This window comes from Acinonyx jubatus, chromosome A2 (assembly GCF_027475565.1).
Source record: "Acinonyx jubatus isolate Ajub_Pintada_27869175 chromosome A2, VMU_Ajub_asm_v1.0, whole genome shotgun sequence".
NCBI classification, from domain to species: domain Eukaryota; kingdom Metazoa; phylum Chordata; class Mammalia; order Carnivora; family Felidae; genus Acinonyx; species Acinonyx jubatus.
This window is the reverse complement of record NC_069383.1, coordinates 7,167,114-7,189,996: the sequence shown is the minus strand read 5'-3', so window position 1 is coordinate 7,189,996 and position 22,883 is coordinate 7,167,114. Positions and strand designations below refer to the sequence as shown.

General features: G+C 49.0%; 4 non-coding genes across 4 annotated transcripts; 2 read left to right on the top strand and 2 right to left on the bottom strand.

Annotated features, from left to right (window-relative positions):
• The first annotated feature begins 7,596 nt into the window (after positions 1–7,596).
• On the top strand, positions 7,597–7,668 carry TRNAC-GCA (transfer RNA cysteine (anticodon GCA)). The gene has a single exon. It is a non-coding gene; the product is annotated as a tRNA-Cys (tRNA).
• A 1,275-nt stretch (positions 7,669–8,943) lies between these two features.
• TRNAC-GCA (transfer RNA cysteine (anticodon GCA)) lies at positions 8,944–9,015 on the top strand. The gene has a single exon. It is a non-coding gene; the product is annotated as a tRNA-Cys (tRNA).
• A 7,832-nt stretch (positions 9,016–16,847) lies between these two features.
• Positions 16,848–16,919, bottom strand: TRNAC-GCA (transfer RNA cysteine (anticodon GCA)). The gene has a single exon. It is a non-coding gene; the product is annotated as a tRNA-Cys (tRNA).
• Positions 16,920–19,038: 2,119 nt separating this feature from the next.
• On the bottom strand, positions 19,039–19,110 carry TRNAC-GCA (transfer RNA cysteine (anticodon GCA)). Its single transcript has one exon. It is a non-coding gene; the product is annotated as a tRNA-Cys (tRNA).
• Positions 19,111–22,883: the final 3,773 nt, after the last annotated feature.

Genomic DNA, 22,883 nt, shown 5'->3' with positions numbered 1-22,883 from the left:
TGGGCCTGCTCTCCAGGGGTGCCCCAAGTCCAGAAAATGAGGTTCAGTCCTGGAACACGAAGTTCTTCGGGCTGTGGGCGAAGAGCCAGTGCGCGGGCGCTCGCGCGTCGGTGTGAGACACGGCTGGGCCGGTTTTGTCTCTTCCATACTCCCCTTCCGTCTCAGCTTGCACACCTGAATCCTCCCACTGCTTTGAGCGGCTCAGCAGTTAGCTTTCTGTCCTCTCTCCTCCTTGGGAGGCTGGGGCCCAGAGCCTTCCTTCCCTTTGCCTGGCCACAGGTTTTCCTCTTCCAGAAGGTGGACCCGGGGTGCTGCGAGGCCTCCGGCTGAGGGGAGCGCGTGGAAGGGAGGGCCTCAGTAGGCCTGTGCCGCAGGGTACACGCACCGAGAGCTGACCTCCACATGGGACTCGCTCCCCGTCCCGGGCCTCTGTCTCCCCATCTGGCAAGTTGGGTGGCTGGACCAGGTGACTTTGGGTTCTCCCTGCCTTTCTTGGATTCCACTTTGTCCCCTGTGGGGCAGCAGGATCAGAGCCTTCTTCCCGGCCTGGTCACACACACTGCCTGCCTGGGGAGCACCGGCGCTCTGCTGCACCCCAAGCTCAGTGCTGTCCTCCACACATCTTGACGGGGGTGGACCCTACTCCGAACCTCCGGCGGGCACCCTTTCCCTGCAGGGCCTGCGGAGGCGAGCCCCATCACCGCCTTCATGCAGCCTAGGCCCCCTTTCCTCCCTCCTAGACTGTGCCACCACCAAGCCTCTGGACCCCAGGGGAGGGGGAGGCAGAGCAGCGTGAGAGCCCCCACAGCCTGTCCCCTCAAGACAAGTGCAGGCCCAGCCCCCACCCTCACCTGTACGGGTATTCTGGTATCGGGAGTCCCCTCTCCCCCCCCCCCCCCACCCCGTGTGGAGAAACAGAGACAGAGGAGGGTGCAGTGAGCTGCCGACTGGTGGGGCCACATCCGGGTGTCGTGGCCCCCCTCCCCGGGACCCTGCACGGCCCTTTAGGCAGTTAAATGAATGATGAGCCAATAATAGCTCGGTTTTCTTTCTCTCTCAGATGACCACAGTTCATCTGATCAATATGCAGTTTTCAAAGCCTTTTTTGGGAGGGGTGGGGTGAGGAACCCTTGATTTGAATGACAGCTGGGAACATATAACCCAGGGCAAGGCGGGACTGCTCCGGTTGAAGCAGGGCACAGTACCCTGCAGGCCCCTTCTCTCCGAACCCCAAGGTCATGTATGCCAGGACACCTGTTCCCTGCTTTCTAGACTCAGATATTTTACTGGGGAGAAAGGCTGACTTTGGAAGCAGGTTCTTTGAGGAGGTGAATGAAGTCACATTGACCTCAGAGCTGGAAGAAGGCGGAGACTGAGCAGGATGCTGAGTCTCCTGTAAGATGAGAAAGGGGAGCCTAGTACCTGGGCCCTCTGCAGTGGGACGAAGCAGGGAGTGGGAGAGCGGGTAGGCCGTGCTTTCCATAGGCCTCTGTGAGCGCTCCCACCCCAGGAGCCTGGGGAGGTGGTGTGGGGCTCCCGCGGCCGCCAGGCTGGGCCCCTGTGCCGTTGCGGGAGGACTGGGCTGTTCCTAGGCCGCGGCAGCCACGGTTCCAGGCGGCGGCAGCTCGCAGGGAGGTACCCCTGTGCCAGAGGCCCTGACCCCAGCTCTGCCAGGGCGCTGGGGTTTGCTCCTGAGTTGGGCTCAAGTGAGCACTGGGGAGGTGGGGGAATGAGGTCCTCGGGGGCACTTGGGTCTGTCCTGCAGCCTGAGAACTCCCTGCCGTTTTGACAGTTACTTTCTTGCATTCCACCTTCTCCGTAAGCTTTTCCAGACTCCACAGGAGAGAGCTCTGTTTCCTCCCTGGCCCCCAGGACAGGCTTTGCCCTCTGGGGCTGTTTTTGTACCCTCTGCTGTGAACACGGGGGCGCTGGAGACCTCTTTATTTCCTGGACGCTTCCACAGGCAGGTTCTTCCTCTGGAGTCCTAGGAAAAGTGCAGATGTGGTTCTCGTTCAGTACGTCTGGTGGGGTCGGGGTTCCCACAGGTTCCTCAGGGAACCCCGGGCAGATCCACATTTGAGAACCAGGGTCGGCCACCTCGAACAGAGACTACCAGCCTCTACCCTTTGCACGCGTTTGCATTTTGACTCGGCAGATGTTTTCTCACAAGAGAACATTCTCACGGAGAAATGCAAAGGGTGCAGGTGAAGCTGACAGGCTCTCTGTGGTGGCCGCCCTCCCCACCGCACCCCTCCCGAGGGCCCCCACACCGTCACTCTGCTGTGTGGCATTTCGGGCTCCTCTCTCACGCAGTTTCACACACGTGGGAACGGGGGAAAGACGCAGAGTTGAAACGACAGGGAGGCCGTGCCGTGGGTACCGACCTGCAGCTTTTCACTTAACAAAATGTCCTAAGAACCTTCAGGAAAAGGTGGGGCGCGTTTTGATCCGCGTCACTCTCTGGGAGCCTGGGCTGGCCGCACGGTGGGAACTTGGTGTCCGGGGCCCGGTCCGTCGTGTAGCCAGCCTGGTGGCCCTGCTGGCCGTCTCCCCAGCATGACTGTGGCACCGCAGAAGGGGGCATACTGAGCCCTCCTAGTCCTAGGGGCAGAATCTGGCTCAGCCTTGCATGGTGTGGATAGCCATGAGACACTGGTGGCCTGGAATGTTCTCCATTCGCTCATTTATGTAACAAAAAGTGAGCCTACCCTGATGCCTGAGGCAGGAAGGAGGGGCAGGAATGACTCCCTGTGCCCACCTTGGGTCTTAGAGATCTTAGAGACTGGTGCCCTTGGTGAGGTCACTTAGCCCTCCGAGGACATTTGCTCCCCACCACTGTGGCATGCAGGCTGTGTGACGGGCTGAATAAACAAAACAAAGTAATGAAACAGTAACTTAGACAAGATAGTGGTGACTGGTGCTGTCCCCGGACAGGCTCTTGGTGTCACAGGCCCAGGCTGCTTCCAGTTCGTTGCTCTATCCTTCCTCAGATGTGGCTTGTTGCCGTGGTTCAAGACGGCTCACTCCCGTGTCTGCAGCCAGTAAGAAGGAAGCAAGAAGGCGGGCGGTGTTCTTGCCCTTTAAGGTCAACGTTGATTTATTGCTTGAAAAAAAAAATTTCTTTTAGTTTTACTTTTTTTAAAAATCTACATCCAAGTTAGCATACAGTGAAACAATGATTTCAGGACTAGATTCCTTAAAGCCCCTTCCCCGTTTAGCCCATCCCCCCTCCCACAACCCCTCCACTAACCCTGATTGTTTTCCATATTTAAGAGTCTCTTCTGTTTTGTCCCCCTCCCTGTTTTTCTATTATTTTTGTTTCCCTTCCCTTACGTTCGTCTGTTTTGTCTCTTAAGGTCCGCATATGACTGAAGTCGTACGATAAATTTTGTCTTTCTCTGACTAATTTCACTTAGCGTAAGACCCTCCAGTGCCATCCACGTAGTTGCAAATGGCAAGATTTCATTCTTTTTGATTGCCAAGTAATACTCCATCGTATGTATAGACCACACCTCCTTTATCCATTCATCCACCGATGGCCATTTGGGCTCTTTCCATACTTTGGCTCTTGTCGACAGTGCTGCTAGAAACATGGGGGTGCATGTGTCCCTTCGAAACAGCACACCTGTATCCCTTGGATAAATGCCTGGTAGGGCTGGGTTGTAGGGTAGTTCTTTTTTTTTTTTTTTTTTTAATTTTTTTAACATTGATTTATTTTTGAGAGAAAGAGACAGAGCGTGAGGGGGAGAGGGACAGAGAGAGAGGGAGACACAGAATCGGAAGCAGGCTCCAGGCTCCGAGCTGTCAGCACAGAGCCAGACGCGGGGCTCGAACCCATGAACCGTGAGATCATGACCTGAGCCGAAGTCAGACGCTCAACCGACTGAGCCAGCCAGGCGCCCCTATTTACTTCTTATTTAATAAGCACATATTTAGTACTTACAATGTATTTTATCGGTACCGACCAGGTGAAGCCTCATTACAACCTTTTGTTTACTCACATTATAGATAAAGAGACCAAGGCGCAGGGCAGTCCATTGTCCTGTGTCACGTAGCTGTGGACGCAGAGCCTGTCACATCGCACTGATGACCAGCCACACACCGCATCTGCTTGCAGGGGAGGCCCGGAAACAGGGTTTTTAGGTGGCCACGTGCCACATCTCCACCGGTAGGAGATGCCACCTCAGGAAGCCGCTTTCTTTGCTCCTCCTCATCCGTCCAGGTTTCATCCTGAGATGGCGGCGACCCCGTCCCCTCTTCAGGCTCCACTTGTGATCCCAGTTCTTTTGCCGTTTCCACCGCGTCCGCAGTGACGTCCTCCGCCGAGGTCCTGAACCTTCCATTTGTAAAAGACAGGATCTGTGAAGCACAAGAAAGCAGAGTGCAAGAAAATGAGATTGGCCTGTACGGAGAATAAAAACATGGCTGGTACAGTCTCCCCCAGAACCTGGAGCTCACAGAGGCCTTGGTCCCCACGGTCCCACCCCCCCGGGACCCCAGCAGACCAGGGAAGCCGACTGGTGGCGAAGCATGGCCTCTGTGTTGGGTAGGAGGCTGGAGGGAGTTGGGAAGAGCTGAACAGCGGGGGAGAGGGAAGGAGAAGGGCGCAGGGAGGAGGGCGGACGCCGTGCAGGGGAGGGTTAGAGATGAAGGTGAGTGAGGACGGGACCTCCAGAGTTCCAACTTCTGCGTGTGGGTCCCAGCTGTGTGTCCTCCGGCCGCGGGGGAGCCGAGGTCAAGGCACTGAGGGACCAGGGATGGGGGAGGCTCATCACCACGGATGCACAACCAGAGAGCAGAGAGGCCGAGGCCCGGGCCATCCGGGCCGGTGAGGAAGCATCCTGGAGGCCGCGCAGGCAAGATCCCACCCAGACCCCACGCTCGCCACAGAGCCTGAGGCGGGGCTCGATCGCGCCACCCTGGGATCGTGACCCAAGCCCAGTCAAGAGTCGGACGCTCAACCGACTGAGCCACTGCTGTTGGTGGCTGGCCCAGGCTCTACCCACACTTGGTATGGCCAGTCTTCAGTCTTCCTGATGTGCATTCTAATGTGACACAGTCGTATCTCATCGTGGCTTGTGTTGCCGGTGTCGTTTCTTAGCACAAGCTGGCGTGGGGGTGGGGGTGGGGGCGCAGGGGGAGGGAGAGAGAGAATCCCACGCCCCGCGCAGAGCCTCACTTGAGGCTCCGTCTCCCAACCATGAGATCATAACCGGCGCCAAAATCGAGAGTTGGCTGCTTCACCGACCGAGCCGCCCACGCGTCCTGATCTCATCGTGGTTTTAATTTTTATTTCCCTCATTACCAATGATGTGGAAGATACTTTTCTGTGCTTGTTGCCATCATACGTCTTCTTTGGTGAGGTGTCTGTTCAGGTCTTCTGTCCGTTTTTTTCATTTGGGTTGTTTACTTCTGACTCCGTTTTGAAAGTTCTCTGTATTTAATGGCCCAAGTTCTGTGTCAGATACGCGGCTTCCAGACACTTCCTCCCGGTCTGTGACTTGCCGTTTCACTCTCTTAACAGTGTCTTTCAAAGACCGAAAGTGCTTAATTTTGATGAATTCCAGTTTATCAAGTGAGCTTTTGGTGTCATGTCTAAGAAAATTTTGCCTAACTTGGGGCGGCTGACTTGCTCAGTCGGTGGAGGGTGCAACTCTTGATCTCGGGGCTGTGAGTTCGAGCCCCGTATTGGGTGGAGACATTCCTTAAAAATAAAATCTTTAAAATAGAAAGAAAGAAAGAGAAAGAAAGAAAGAAAGAAAGAAAGAAAGAAAGAAAGAAAGAAAGAAAGAAAGGTTTTGCCTAATTCAAAGCAACACCCCCGGCTCTCAATCTCAGAGAGAAGCCAGTTTTCTTTAATGGTTGGAAATACCACATATCAGGAAATGCTTTATGAAATTTTCCACGTAAGAACCCGAATATTTGTTTTATGGTATGATGGTGTAAAAAGTGCCCGTTTCTTCCTCAACACGATGCAGCAGGAGCACCACCTTTTGAACATTTTGTGTCACAAACCGGTCGGAGAGCCTCCCCGTCCTGTCATCTTTCCCCACGGCTGTCGTGACCCCGTTCTGTTAGAATTCGCGTCACCGGGTTGAAAACGGCACGGCCCTGCCCTGCTTAGAACCCACATGCACTGCTCTCCTGAGTAGTTGGACATTTTGGCCATGTTTACGTGGGGTTTCTTCTCAGTAAGCACAGTTAAGTCAAACAGTGTCAAAGAACCGCCCCTTCCCTCTCCCCAGCGCCTCCGCCGCGACTGTCCTCATAGCGTCTGTCTTTCTGGCCACCTCCCGAGGGGCCAGGCGTAACCAGAGGCCTCTCTCCCCTGCACCCACGCCAACTCCTTCCGCCTCCCTGTCCTGCCAGCCCCAGGGCGCACACCGATGGCTCTTTCAGCCCTTGGAGCCACTTCTGGGGCAACTGTCCGAACAAGCCTTCTTCCCAGGGGGCGCTGGCGTGACACCCGATGTCACGGGGGTGGGAAGGGAGTCCGAGGGGCGGGAGACCCACGCGGAGTGGGAGCCAACCAGCAGCCTCACTGCTGGCCTTCTGGCCGGGGGAGGTGCCCATCCGGCTGGGCTCGCCTGGGTTCACGGAAGTTCCGTAGAGGCGGGGGGCAGGCCCCAGGACGCCTAGCCAGGGACCAGGTCCCCCTTGGTCCGCCTCAGGTTGCCACCTCCTTCCCCTACAGTCAGTTGGAACTAAAAATATCACCCCCTTGGGTCAACGGGCCGGTGGCCCTGATGGAAGGGGTCTGCGGTCAATTTTGGCGTGTCCCGGCAGCCTCAGGGGGAGAGCACCAAACGTGTGGACTCACTTCGGGTGCTCGGTCACTTCGCACAGCAGCCCGGGGGCTCTGGGGCCTGCCTCAGTATTTCTGCCCCAAAGGGCTACTTCCCCAAAAGCCCTGCGAGCGGCATAGACTATGGAAGACTCCTTCTCCGGGGGAAAGGCACCGGGAGGGGTTGATAGGAACTCAGGTGGGTGGGGGCAGGGTGGGAAGAGCCTTCTTTGGCTGGGTCCCCCCGCCAGTGCCCAGCCTTTCAGATCAGGGGACCGTCCCTCCCCTCCCCTGGCCGCCTCCCCGTTCTCGCTGCCCACACGGAGCGACCTGCCTTTGCTCCGGTCTTGGGACCCGTGGCTTTCCATGCCCTGGGGGCTCACAAGCGATCCCGGAGGACACCCCTCCTTGAGCGGGAAGCTGGAGCTGGTTCCCCAGATTCCTGCACGGTATTTCGGGGGCTGAGCGGGTGAGCGTATGGTGGAAAGGGAGAAAGGGGTCCTCTGCGTCTCGGGGGGTGGTGTCGGGACCAGCTTCTTGTCCCGGACCTGCTCTTCTACCCAGACAGAGACCCCTCGCCTCAGCGCCCCAGCTCAGGGAGGAAGAGGAAGTGGGGAGGCGAAGGGAGGACCAGCCTGGCATGCGGGAGCTGGTTAGTAGGTGTGGAGATGTGAATGCAGGAGTGAGCGACGAGAGGGAGAGCCGGGCTGTCATCGGGCAGGCTGCCCGCCTCCAGGAACTTGGCTGTCACAGTCCAGGGACAAGTCCACTGCACAGTCCAAGAGGTGCAGTTAAGGCTCCAAGGCAGGCCTGGGGGTATAGCTCAGGGGCAGAGCATTTGACTGCAGATCAAGAGGTCCCCGGTTCAAATCCGGGTGCCCCCTTGCCGAGGTCACTTTTGGCCGTGAAGTCGTAAAAAAGAGGCCAGCAGCTCTCATGCCGCCTGGTGCCTGGGTCCTGTTCTGTCCTCATCTCTAGGGTGGCGGTGAGGGCTCCATGAGGGCATGGCTGGTCATGCTGTGCCACAAGCTGTCCCCCACAGACAGTGTCCGGGAGCACCCTCACTGCATTAGCAGGAATCTAGACTTCCAGAACGTTTCCTGGCACACCTTCCTTGTGACCTCGTTCTCCAGCCTCACTGATGTGCAGATACACCTGACCCAATCTTTAAAAACATTTTTGGGGGTGCTGGGTGGCTCAGTTGAGTGTCCCACTCTTTTTTCTTTTTAATGTTTATTTATTTTGAGAGAGAGGGAAAGAGGGAGAGACAGACAGCGAGTGGGGGAAGGGCAGAGAGAGAGAGAGAGAGAGAGGGAGAGAGAGAATCCCAAGCAGGCTCCGTGCTGTCAGCACAGAGCCCGATGCAGGGCTCGAACCCACGAACTGTGAGATCATGACCTGAGGCGATATCGGGAGTCTGATTCTTAACCGACTGAGCCACCTAGGCGCCCTAAGTGTCCGACTCTTGATTTTGGCTCAGGTCATGATCCCATGGTTGTGGGATGGACCCCTGCATCAGGCTCTGCACTCAGCATGGAGCCTAAGATTGTCTGTCTGTCTGTCTGTCTCTCTCTCTGCCCCTCCCCCACTCTCTTTCTAAAAACAAAAAATTATTAAAAACATTCTTTGTTCTTGGGGCACCTGGGTGGCTCAGTCAGTGAAGCGTCCAACTTTGCCTCGGGTCATGATCTCACGGTTCGCGAGTTCGAGCCCCACGTGGGGCTCTATACCTACTTACAACTCGGAGCCTGGAGCCTGCTTCCGATTCTGCTGTCTCCCTCTCTCCGCCCCTCCCCTGCTCAGGCTCTGTCTCTCTCTCAAAAAAAGTGAATGAACATTAAAAAAAAATTAAAAAACAAAACAAAAATCTTTGTTCGTACTCCTCCCTTGGCCTTATTCCTCCTTGGCCTCCTCTACTTCTTCATGTAGCGGGCTCCTCCTTGTCCATGTCCTCCAGAAAGTTCTTTGTCCGTGAATGAATGAGTGACACAGTGAGCACTTTCCCCGAGGCTTGGAGTCGGTAGGAGGCTCTCCCTGGGATGAGTGTGAGGTTCCCAGAAACAACCACACTCATCCCGATGAGAGCAAAACACAGGCGCGCAGAGATCCTGAGTGCAGTGCCTGGGTGGAAAGGCGATGATGGGAAGCCATAGACAGGTGGGGGCATAGCTCAGGGGTAGAGCATTTGACTGCAGATCAAGAGGTCCCCGGTTCAAATCCGGGTGCCCCCTCTCCTCCCTTTTAAATTACTGAAGCAGGTATTGGAATTTCTGCCTCCATTAAGTTAATGCTCTGTCTTGGGATGAGAATTTAGGATCTGCACCAAGACCAGCCCCAAGAATCTGTCCCTGAGCATCATCCGGACAATAGCTCCTGGGATCACATTTGACTAAAGAGGCTGACGAAATTGGCCCCGTCCGCTCCCACCTACCTGGGGACTCTTGACTTTCATGGCCTGCGGGGGGACATCACTTTCCTTCTCTTAATGTCTCATTTTTCTCGACCTTGTTATAATCTCCAGAGAGAAGGCGATCTCTTTGTTCTTACTGCCTCCACGTGTTCAGGATGGACATACATCTTCCTACTCCCCGGGAGGGACCGTGCGGATGAGAGAACATATCAAAAGCAGAGCCTCTGTTCTCTCCCTGGGGATTTCTCAGAGGTGCTGTCTCCACCACAGCCTTAGACCCACTGCATCCTCCCTGCTCCCTCCTTAAAACGCAGGATGGGCATGAAGAACCCTGCAGAGGGGCGCCTGGTGGCTCTGTCGGTTAGGCCTCCGACTTCGGCTCAGGTCATGATCTCGCCGTTCGTGAGTTCGAGCGCCGCGTGGGGCTCTGGGCTGCTAGCTCAGAGCCTGGAGCCTGCTTGGGATTCTGTGTCTCCCACACTCTCTGCCCCTCCCCCAGCTCACACTCTGTCTCTCTCTCTCTCTCTGTCTCAAAAATAAAAAAATTAAAACATTAATTAAAAAAAGAATCTTGCAGAGCAACCTCCATGTTCCTTAAAGAGAAAAGTAATTTGAAATGATCTTTCCTAGGAGGACAAATGAAGAAGCTGGGAAATATTGCCAGACAGCTCATTAAAAGCCTCAAAGGGCTTTGGGACGCCAGGGTGGCTCAACTGGTTAAGTGTCTGACTCTTGGCTTCGGCTCAGGTCATGACCGTGCAGTCTGTGAGCCCGAGCCCCACATCGGGCTCTGTGCTGACAGCGCAGAGCCTGCTTGGGATTCTCTCTCTCCCCCTGCCCCTCCCCTACACATGCATGCATGCTCTCTCTCTCTCTGTCAAAATAAATTAAAAAACTTAAAAAGCCTCAAAGAGCTCACTGGTTAGATAGGAACTAACTAGTTAGATAGCTAACTAGTTAGATGGGTGGAGATTCAGAACAAATGCAAAACATGGGGCAGCTGGGTGGCTCGGTTGATTAAGCGTGGGACTTCGTCTCAGGTCACGGTCTTGCTGTTCGTGAGTTCGAGCCCCACGTCGGGCTCTGTGCTGACAGCTCAGAGCCTGGAGCCTGTGTCCCTCCTCTCTCTCTGCCCCTCCCCCACTCCTGCTCTGTCTCGCTCTGTCTGTCAAAAATAAATAAATGTTAAAAAAAAATTTAAAGAACAAATGGGAAACAGAAAGAGAAGATCTACATGAGAAGCTGCTTTGGGCCTCAGTCCAGAAGAGGCAGGGGAGAGCCTAAGTGAACTTCTGGAAGTCTCTCAGGACCAGGGGCTAGAAGTCTGGGCCCACCTAGAAAGTAAACTGAATGAAAATAGCTCCTGCAAGAATTTGTAGCTGGTCTTTGTGTCATTCGAATGGCCCAGAAAACTCAAGCCTTGAAATTATCTTAAGGTATCCTGACTGCTAGAGCCCGTCAAATACCTTCAAAAAACAAAGGAAGGATATTATCATCTCCACCTGGCTTCAAATTAGTCCTACAAATACATTTCTGAATACATTGTTCAGTAGGCAGTCAAGAATAACTATGTACACAAGGAGGCAAAAACCACCAATAAAAGTCAATAGAAAGAACAGGCCGCAGAACTAAACACAGGAACTTTTGTATTAGAACATCCAGAAACACACTATACAAAGATAATGCTTACTGTTTTCAAGAAGGTAAGAGACAAGCTTGAAAATTTCAGTAGGAAGCTGGAAAGCATAAACAATAACTAAGAGGATATGAAATGAGAACATAGAAATTTTATATCTACAAATCAATAACTAAAATTAAAATCTCAATGGGGGTGCCTAGGTGGCTCAGTCGCTTAAGTGTTAGACTTCAGCTCGGGTCATGATCTCATGGTTCGTGAGTTCGAGCCCTTCAGTGGGCTTTCTGCTGTCAGCACAGAGCTGGCTTTGGATCCTCTGTCCCCCCTCTCTCTCTGCCCCTTCCCCACTGGTTCTCTCTGTCTCTCAAAATAAATAAACTTAAAAACAAAATCCTCAATGAATACATCCATGTTACTGTCAGTGAATAGTTTCAGCCAAAGAGAAAATCGTGAATTAGAACATTGGAACGAAAAACTGTCCATTAGAAAGCATGCAGAGAGAAAAGCATAGCAAACACAGAATAGAGAGTAATAAATTTAGAGGATACAATGAGAAAGTCTCACGTACATTGAAATGGACTCCTGGAAGAGAAAATGAAGTAGATGGAATATTTGAGGAGACAGAGGCTAAGACAGTTTTGCAGCTTAGGAGTTACTGTAGTAAAATTGCAGAAAATCAGAGACAAGAAACTCACAAACATCATGAAAAGAAGACCCATTACTTTCAATGAGTTCCAATGAGACTGACAACAGTGAGTTTTCAAGAGCAACAATGGAAACCAGAAGGCAGTGGAATTGCATCTACTGAAATACCATAACTGTTAACATAAAATTCTGTACTCAGGTAAAATATCCTTCATGAGTGAAGGTAAAGTAAAGACAATTTCAGACAAATAAAAACGGAAAGAACTCATCCACAGTCTGCATGCGCAAAAGGAAATTCTAAGCGGTATATTCTCAGCAGCAGGGAGATGATTTGGACGGAAGGACGGATGTAGGAAGGAAGACAGAGGCAGAGAAACAGTAAATATCTGAATACATCTAAGTGAGCGTTGACTGTATTAAAAAAAACAATAATGAGGTTGACACAACTTATGGAATAATGAAAAAGGCAAAAGCTGCATATAGGTTGGGAGGAAAGTAAATGGAGTTAAAAGTATTGTAAGATGCTTGTATTACCTGTGTAGAGGGTAAAGCCATTGGTTAGCCATATACTTTGAGAAATAGCTATGCATATGGAGAAGAAACATCATTTATATTTTTCAAACTATCAGGGGGAAATAATAGCATTATAAAAATCTCAAACAAAGGAAGAAAGGGAGAAAAACATAAATAAACACTATAAATTGAAAGCATAAAATAAGGAGGTAGATTTGAATACAAATACATCAGCAATTACATTAAAAGTAAATAAGTTTAGTGCCCCAGGTAAAAAGACAAAGATTATCATATTGGGGTTAAAGCAACTGACGAACCATATTCTATTTACAAAAGATACCAACTACGACCTAAGGTTACAGAAAGATTAAAACCTAAAAGGATGAAAAATATATGACTGCAGAATATTAACAAAAAGAAAGCAGACAAAATAGACTTTAAGACACGAAATATTGCTCCCACCCTGGATTTCAAGGATCAAAGAGCACCCGCTTGGACCACCCACTTCAGATTTCCCCACCGGTGTCCCAGACTCCATCACTACAGTGACTTCTCAGTGACAGATGACCTTTCTCCATAGAGGTACGACTTTACTGTCCATGTTGGATTCAGCTTCCTCTGCCTTTTGTAACTCCCCTGTACATTTCCTGACTGACCAATGTGGATCCATAGGTAGGGACATCTCTATGCCCCTACTCAGCAGGAAGAAGCAACAGAAGATGGGACCTTTCACCTTCAACAACCTTGAAGATTTAAGGGTCAAAATTTTTCAGGGGGAATATAATGAGGAACCATAAGGGAAGCTGAGGGCCAATCACAAGCTAGCACGACCCCTCCCCCCCCCCCCCACACACTCAGGTGGGATATATGTGATATTCCTCAGGCACTCCTGGCTGCCCAAGGACAAAGGAAAGGACAGAAAACAAGTGGTTAAACTTATGGTCTCCATAAGGTTACAAATATCTCATCAGTAGCCTAATCTCCAGGAACCCCCTACTATCTTAATGATAATGCTTTGCTAGAGGGAAAAAACAACCTTAGCTTGGCAATACCTAGGCCTCCAGTAATCTGCAAATCCTCTTTAGCATATGGAAATACCTTTTAGAAACTTTCTCTTGACTTTACCTCCCCCAACTCCATAGTGTCTAAGCAGTCACTCTGCACAACCCCAGTGCAGCTTTTCTGGCCCATGGGTCCTGTCTTCGTGCTTTAATAAAATCACCTTTTTGCACCAAAAAAAAAAAAAAAAAAAAGAGACACGAAATGTTACTAGAGACAACAAGATCAGTTATTAATAATCAAAGGCTGAATTTATCAGGAAGATGTAAGAATTCCTAATCTCTATGCTGCTAGTAACACAGCTTCAAAATATGTAAGGCAAAAACTTGACAATAACAAAGAGAAATAAACAAATTTAGAATTTGAGTGGAAAATTTTTACATACCTTTCTCATTAATGAACAGAAGGGAGCAGAAACATCATGAATAATTAAAAATTTTGTTTAGTTTCTTTCCCCCATAGCTTTATTGAGGTACAACTGACAAATAGAATTGTAATATATTTAAAGTGTACAATGTAATGATACGATTTATGTATAGATTGTGAAATGGTTACCACAATCAAGTGAATTAACACACCCATCACCTCAGATAGTTACCTTTGTGTGTGTGTGTGTGTGTGTGAGAGAGAGAGAGAGACGATGCTTAAGATCTACTCTCAGCAACTTTCAAGAATACAGTACAGTATTATTAACTATATTCACCATGCTGTACATTAGATCTCTGAAATGTATTTATCTTATAACTGAGAGTTTCTACCCTTTGACCAACATCCCCCCATTTCCTCCACCCCTCAGCCCCTGGCAACCACCAATCTACTCTCTGTTTCTATGAGTTTGACTTTTTAAAAAATTCCACATAAAAGTGATACCATACGGTACTTACCTTTTTTTTTTTTTTGGCTGGCTTATTTTGCTTAGTACGATTCCCTCCAGTTTCACCAGATGGCAGGATTTCCTTCTTTCTAATGGCTGAATAATATTCCACTGTGTATGTGTAGCATTTTCTTGGTTCATCCATTGATGGACCCTTTATAGGCATTTAGAGAAATACGTATAGCTTTGAGCAATATGCTGGAAAAGAAGATTAAAAATAAACTAAGAATCCATCTCAAGAAGTTAAAAAAAAACTGGATGAAAGAGCACTATGAGAGGAGAAAGAAATAAAAGAACAGAAATTAATGAAATAGAAAGCGAACACACAGTGAACAGGATTAACAAGGCCAAAGTTGGTTTTTGAAAAGAAAAGATGGATTAACCTCTGGTGAAACTGTTCAGAAAAAGAAGAAAGCAGAAAAAGATAAAGCAATATTATAAATCAAAAAAGAAAAACTGCGGATTCTTTAGACTTTAATGAGCACTATGAAAAATTAATATATACAAAATTTTTAAATCTAATAAGCATAAACAAAGAACTTACTGTGAGGCAGGCATGATTTTATGTACTTTAAAGATTATTAATTTGTCTAATTTTTGTAACCTCTCCACAAACTAGGCACTATCATTGTACTCATTTCTATTATCATGCCCATTTTATATATGGCAAAACTGAGGCTGAGAGAGTTTATCAATTTCTCCAAGGCCCCTCTTGTTAGGACCCAGAATTTGAACCCATGCATTATGTCTTAAGAGTCCAAGGACTTTGCTATGTTGAAATTGATCAAGGACTTAAAAATACTACAACTTAAAGTTGACACAAGAAAAAATAGAAAAACTGAATAGTCAATCATCTAAGTTTTTAAATAGTTCTTTTATTCAAACTGTTATTTGAAACCTTTTGCTAAAAAAATTCAGACGAGATGGTTTTACTGGCGAGTTTTGTCTCATACTTAAATAAGCAATAACTATTTTTACGTAAAAATCTGAGAATAGAAAAGGTGGATACATTCTACAACTCCTTTTGTGAGGCTAGCACAATCTTAATACCAAAACCCAACGAGGATGGTATAAAAAATGCATAGACCAATCTCACAAAATATAGGTATAAGAAATTAAATAAATTATTATCTAACCCAATTCACAAATATATAAAAAGGGTAGGACTTCATGACCAAGTTGGATTTATATCGGAAATGCAAAGTATGTTTAATTTTAGAAAAAGCAATAAGTGAAGTTCACTATGTAAATAGACTAAAAGAGGAAAATCGTATGATTATCTCAATGGATCAAAGGGGAGGGTTGATAAAATTTCACATCAATCCATGATAAAAAAAAAATTCTTTTAAACTAGAAATAGAAAATTCCTTAATTTGATAAAGACCACTTATTAAAAGTATAGTTCACAATAGGTATTTAATGGTGAAATGTTGAGAACTTTTCATTTGAAATCAGAATGAGTCAAGATATCTGCTATCAACATCCTATTCGACATTATATTGGAGGTCCTAGTCAGTATGAAAAGGTAGAAAAACAAAAAGTAAGGATTGGAACAAGGGAAATAAAGCTTCCAAACTACTTAGATGACACGAGTATATACATAGGAAATTAAAAGAATCAACAAATGAATTATTAGAATGAATGCATGGTTAGCAACACGAGTAGCATGTACCCTCCATTCTTTTATACCCTTTTGCTTGGCAAAATCACTCTTAAAAACAATTTTTTTTTTAACATGTATTCATTTCTGAGAGACAGAGAGGGACAGAGCACAAGCGGGGGAGGGGCAGAGAGAGAGGGAGACGCAGAACCCGAAGCAGACTCCAGGCCATCAGCACAGAGCCCGAGGTGGGCCTCAAACCCACAAACTGCGAGATCATGACCTGAGCTGAAGTCGGAAGCTTAACCGACTGAGCCACCCAGGCGCCCCCAAATCACACCTTTTGAAATGATATACTAAAAATTTCTGTATTCAAATCTTAAAATTCTAAAGTTAGTCAACATCTTTATCTTCCTCCCAAATTACATAAAGACACTTTAACTCTTATGACTCCATTCTTTATATGTTATTATTAACCAGTATTTTTGTTTTATCTTTTTAAAAGAACTATAAATTAGATCTTAGTATTGTTTTAAATTTTTTTTTAATGTTTATTTATTTTTGAGACAGAGAGAGACAGAGCATGAATGGGGGAGGGGCAGAAAGAGAGGGAGACACAGAATCCAAAGCAGGCTCCAAGCCATCAGCCCAGAGCCCGACGCGGGGCTCGAACTCACAGACCACGAGATTGTGAGATCGTGACCTGAGTTGAAGTCGGACGCTTAACTGACTGAGCCACCCAGGCGCCCCTGATCTTAGTATTGCTTTAAATGATCAATGATTTTTAGACTTATTTACATATCTTATCATTTCTTTGTTTAACATTCCTTCTTATATCTTAGACCTCCCATTCTGGGATCATTTTTCTTTTCTCTAAAGTAGATACTTAAAATTTGCCTTAGCGAGGGTCTGTTGGCAGGAAACTCTCTCAGCTTTTGTATGTTCTTGAAGAATAGTTTGGCTGGGAATAGAATTCAAAGCTGACTGTGATTCCCTCTCAACATACGGAATGTGTTATTGTGCTGTCTTCTGGCTTCCTCTGCAACTGCTGAGAAATCACACAAGAGCCAAAATATTGTCCTTTTAGGGGTGATCTCACATTTCCCTCTGGCTACCTGCAAAAGACAGAGTCCTCGCCCTCAGCCAGGAGACCAAGTGCACCCTGGAGAGTGCGGGGACCAGCTGAGGGGCGTGTGGGAAGATGGGAGGAGGGGACAAACACATCACCTGAGCAGAGCTGCCCGCTTGGGTGTGTGTGATCTCTGCTTCTGCACCAAGAGGAGAGAAAATTGGAACTTCTTTACCACCCCTGGTGACCAAAACGCTAGGGGGCACCCAGATTTGAACTGGGGACCTCTTGATCTGCAGTCAAATGCTCTACCCCTGAGCTATACCCCCCACTATACCAGTGGGGCCCAATTAACACCCTTTGCCTCCACAGCCACACCCAGGGCTTAGGCTCCGGGTGCCTCTTCAGCACGGTTGGCTGAGTGGCCAGACCTGCTTTACCGCTCACTCCTCTCCCTGCCTGCGAAGCAGCAGCTTTCACTCACAACTCCGTCCCGGGCGAGGGCAGCAACTTGGGCAGCATTCCCCGACAGCCGGGACGATCTCTCGGAACATCCGTCTTGTGGCTTTTGTGCTGAGCACCTGCAAACCGAGAATCAAAATGCCCAGTGGCTGGCCAAGCATGAACACCCTGAAAAAGGGAGAAGATACGCTGACTGAGAAGGGGTCAGAGCTCTACCCTGGGACGCAGGCTCAGGCCCCTCTGCTGGCCTCGGATCTCCACGTATTCAACCCTTTTAACCGCCTGAAGAAATGATTGGGGAAATGATGGCCCCTCAGTTCCAAGTCCCCCTTTCTGGGCCCCGCTCTGTGATGCTGGCTCCGGGACTCTGTAAACCACGCTTATCCTTTGCCAGGGGGCTTCCTGATTGTTCCCCTGAAGGGCTCTTCAGGGGAGCCCGGAGGGTGGGAGAAGGAAGAAGCCCGTGTTCTGCCCGCTGGGGCTCCTGTCGGTGTCACCGGGCAGCGACAGTCCGTCCCAGGAGCGTCCGGGATTGCCACCTGCGGTTTGGCGTTCACGGGACCAGCCTTGCCCCGACTCTTCAGGGCCACCAGTGCCTCCTTAGAGATCTGAGTCGGGGGCCCACCGAGATCCTCCCCAAGCCTGTGAGATTTAACAAGTTCCTCCTTTTCTGTTTGCTCCCCCAGCCCTAGAGTGATACCGGCCTCTTGTCTTCGAGTTCTCGGAGTTCTGGTCGTTGTGGGTTGAATTGTGTCCTCCCAAGGAGACATGTCACCGCGGCGGTGTGTCCCCAAGCCAAGGAACTCGAAGAACTGCCACCGGACACGGAAAGCTAGAAGACACGAGGGAGGACCGTCCTCTTCAGAGAGGACACAGCCCTGCCCACACCTTGGTTTCAGACTCCGGGCCCCCAGGGCTGTGAGACAATACATTTCTGTTGTTCTAAGCTTCCCAGCTCGTGATCTTTGGCTGCAGCAGCTTTTGGACCCTGATGTACTGGTTAACGATTATTATTATTATTTTTAAAAAATTTTAATTTTTATTTATTTATTTATTTTTAAATTGACATCCAAATTAGCATCTAGTGCAACAATGATTTCAGGAGTAGATTCCTTAATGCCCCTTACCCACATAGCCCATTGCCCCCTCCTACAGACCCCTCTAGTAAACCCTCTGTTTGTTCTTCATATTTAAGAGTCTCTTACGTTTTGTCCCCCTCCCTGTTTGTGTATTATTTTTGTTTCTCTTCCCTTAAATCTGTTTTGTCTCTTAAAGTCCTCATATGAGTGAAGTCGTACGATATCTGTCTTTCTCTGAGTGACTAATTTCACTTAGCATCATCCCCTCCAGTTCCATCCTCGTAGTTGCAAATGGCAAGATTTCATTCTTTTTGATTGCCAAGTAATACTCCACCGTATGTATAGACCACACCTCCTTTATCCATCCATCCACCGATGGCCATTTGGGCTCTTTCCATCCTTTGGCTCTTGTCGATAGTGCTGCTAGAAACATGGCTGTGCATGTGTCCCTTCGAAACAGCACACCTGTATCCCGTGGATAAATGCCTAGTAGTGCAATTGCTGGGTCATAGGTAGTTCTGTGTTTAGTTTTTTGAGGAACCTCCATACTGTTTTCTAGAGTGGCTGCACCAGCTTACATTCCTATGATTATTTCTATTAAATACTCTGCTCAAATCATGGAGGCAGCTTTTGTTTCTGGACTGGACCCTGGATGCTACTGAAATTGGTACCATTGTGGTCCTGGGGAAACAGACCCTCAGAGAGGGCACTGGGGATAGATTCGGTCTTGTCCTTGGTCTTCAAGGTGGTGCTGAGAGCCTGACTGGCCCCTGCATCTATGATGTGGCCATAAATGTGCTGGCTCGTAGACTCTACCTGCCTCATCCTGTGAAGGGAACTAGAGTTTGGTGTCCATACAACTTGATTTCGTCATTTCAGTTCAAGGAGGAAAAAAGCATGCTCTCAAAGGGGGCACCTGGATTTGAACCAGGGACCTCTTGATCTGCAGTCAAATGCTCTACCACTGAGCTATACCCCCACCTGCTAGAGGAGCTGTGTAATTAATAAACTTCTTACACTTCTACACGCAAGCTGCTCATCCAGACTCAGAGAATTGCTAGTTCTGTGCAACGATAAATGCACTGTCTCGTGCCATAACTGTCCTCCTTTTCACGAAAGACACCATCCCTTCTTGGCATCAGCTCGGAAGATCGCTGAAGGTTCCATCTGAGACAACGGAGTCTGTGCCTGGCTTGGTATTTGGGCAGAAGGTGAAGCCCAGAGGTAAGCTGCTGTTTATTGAACAGTGACTAGAATGTTCATTGCCAGCTTTTCAATTTTTGTCATATGAAGGTTTAAATTCCGATATGGTCAAGTTGATCCTTTATAGTTTTTCATTTGGGGGGTATGTTTGAGCACCTGGATGGCTCAGTTGTTTGAGCGTCTGACTTAGGCTCAGGTCATGGTCTCATGGTCTGTGGGTTTGAGCCCCGCGTTGGGCTCTATGCTGACAGCTCGGGGCCTGGAGCCTGCTTTGGATTCTGTGTCCCCCTTCTCTGTCTGCCCCTCCCCTGCTCGTGCTCTCAGAAAGAAATATTGACTTTTTTTTTTTTAAAAAAAAAGAAAATATCCTACCTTGTGGGTCAGGATGGCATCCCTGTCCTCCTTTCGGGCTTTGCGTGTTCGATACAGCTGTGACGCACCTGCTGATTTCTGGTGGAAACAGAGGCTGACGCCCACTGCTGACTCGTGTCAGTGGGTGCGACGGTTTCTTCCGCATGTCGGTTCTGCAGCTTGCTTCGGGGCATTGCTCCTAGAAGTTTAACTCGGAGACTCAGTTTCCACCACTCTTCCCTAGTGAGATATATATTCGTAATGAACTTTAAAGGCTCAACCTAGCTTCTGTTGCCGGTACCTCAGGGCCCTGACTGCCGCGGCGAGCTAAATCCCAAGTGCCTTCTGTTCCACACGGCCAACAAACGCGTCTCCAAGGGGGAGGAAGTGAAGCAAAGCCTTCCCAGCTTTCTGCAGTGAAGGGTCAGCTTTATTTTTATTTTCTTAAAATCTGTCATGGCTCAATACCAGTGCAACAGACTTGGCTTTGAGACCCTCCCTCCAGCCCCACACGACGCCAGAGCTGGCTGCCATCGGATCATTGTAGAATTTATAAGCATTGACACGGAGTTCACGGACAACACGTTGAGTGGCACCAGTCCCAAGGACATGTTGACCGTGAACTTCTCCGGAACAGAGGGATGGCTTCACTGCTCTGTTAGGATAGTTATGGGACCCCTCTGTAGAACCACCTTTTCCAATGGGCCGAAGATTCACACTCCACCGGTTAGGAACTGCGTTCAGCTGCTGGTAACTGACTAGAAATGAGAGTGCTGTTGTGCTAAAGTGTGCACACTCACTACGGTACCGTGCATTCCTAGCGCGAAAGAAAGGAAGTTCCTGGGGGGACTTCTAGCCAAGGAAGCTGCCAAATGCACATGGCCCCTGAGCTCTCTTTATTCCACAGAGGGGTGGGTGTGGACCAGGTAGAGTTGGGTGCACCGGGGAACGTGCACCCGTAGAAGGACCTTTCCTTGGGCTGCTCTATATTGTCATGGGGGAGCTAGGAAGGCCTCGGGAACACCTGCTTGCCCATAACGATGGAAGTTTCCTGGTCAAGAGAGTGACCGTGTTAGAAAAGCCTCCTTCTCATGACTAATTCGGACCAACTGAGCTAGGGGCTTGATATGTTGTTGATGGGGAAAGGGCACGAGCCTTCAGAGTCAACTTGATTTGTGGTATAAACAAGCTAGACATATACACCTTTCTTTTGGAAACCCGACGTGCGTGGGGTGAGCAGACCAGGACTGGCATGGCCACTCTGGGGTGTCTTTAGGGACACAGGCTCCTTTTAGCTCTCTGGGCAGCCTTTCTTGAAATGTGGATCCCATCCTCAAGGTCGACCCATGGTGCAAGTTGGCAGCTGGTGCTCCAGCCATCACATCTATTCTCCAAGTGGGAAGCAGGAGTAAAGGCCAAAAAAAGGGACATGTGTTTGTCTATCTCTTAAGCTTTCCCAGAAGTCTTGTCCAATGATTGCTTCTTCTTCCTCATTTCCTCCCGTAGCCAAAGAGAGGCCAGGAAATGTGGTCTTGTAGGAGGGACATAACTGCTGGGTAAAAAAATCAGGGGTCTGTTACTAAGGAAGAGGGGAGAACGTATATTAGGTAGTTAACTGGAGAGCTTTGCCCCTTCCACACACACACACGTATCTGTGTGCACACACACGCACGTGCGTGTAGCACAGTTTCTACTTTTTTTTTTTTTTTTTGGCAAAGTGGGTAAAATGTAGCCAGTATCTAGGGTCACCCCGTTGCATGACCGCAGGGTGCTATGTAATTGGTGGAATCGTATAATACACACCCTGTATATCTCTACGTGGCTGCCCTATCCGTAACCAGCTCGGAGCCCGGAGCCTGTTTCGGATTCTGTGTCTCCCTCTCTCTCTGACCCTCCCCTGCTCACACTCTGTCTCTCCCTCTTAAAAATAAATAAACGTTACATTTTTTTTTTTAATTGTGGTAAAAGACCCCGGACATAGAATGAGTTACCTTAACCATGCTTAAGCGCACGGTTCAGGGGCATTAAGTACACGCACACTGTCGTGTACACAGCACCCCATTCATTTCCTGAACTTCTCCATCTTCCCCAACTGAAAGCCTGTCCCCATTCAGCAATAACTCCCCGCCCCTCGCCCCCAGTCCCTGACAGCTACCCTTCCACTTTCTGTCGCCATGATTTTCACCGCTTCGTGTAAGTCAGCCCTTTTCATACTCGTTTGAGTGGCTGGATTTTTATCATATCTTTTATTGCAAGCTGCCTCGGATTCAATTTTTTTTTTTTTTTTTTTGAAGCAAGCTTGGGCTAAACAAATAAAACCTGGATGGTAATAATTAGGCACGAGGGAAACACCCAGAAAGCCTGGGGCAGACTTCCTCTATCCCTTTGGGAAATGAGCGTGGCTGAGGATGTAAACATGAAACACAAGAGAAATGCCACAGGGGGAACATTCGAGTCTTTTACTACACGTTGGAAATCTAGATTCCGGGAGGCTGGGCCTACCGGGGAGCAAGGAGCTGCCCTTCCCCTGGAGTGAAAGGCCCGTGATATAAAGTCACTTGGATTTGAACCAAGCACCTGTTGGTCTGCAGCAAGGAAAAGCCCAGGGGTGGGCGCAGTGGGAGGGCCCGGGACTGGGCACAGGATGCTTGCTCTCAAATAGCCCCAGCTCGACGGCAATATATTTTTCTAGTACTGAGCCATCATTGTGTTTCTGTTTGACTCTTTCCTGGTTATGTTGTCCTATACTATTGGACAGGATTTTCTATTATTTTTTCTAAGTTTATTTATTTACTTTGAGAAAGAGAGAGAGAGCACAGGGGGGGCAGAGAGAGGGGGAGAAAGAGAGAATCCCAAGCAGGCTCTGCACCGTCAGCACAGAACCCGACGTGGGGCTTGAACTCACGAACCAAGAAATCATGACCTGAGCCAAAACCAGGAGTCAGGTGCTCAATCGACTGAGCCACCCGGGCGCCCCAGGATTTTTCTGTTATTGTATTTAAATGTCTCTGAAGTGAGATTGGCCTTCCCCGGTCCAGGAGGACAGTTCGTTGCTCAACAGCATCCGAGTAGCTGCGGTCCGTACTAGAACCTCCCCATAAGCTCTCAAGGTCCCCGTGTAGGAGGATGGAGGCTAGTCAAGCTCCCAAGACGACAGATACATCCAAATGAGGTTCTATATGTGGCACTTTCCCTTTA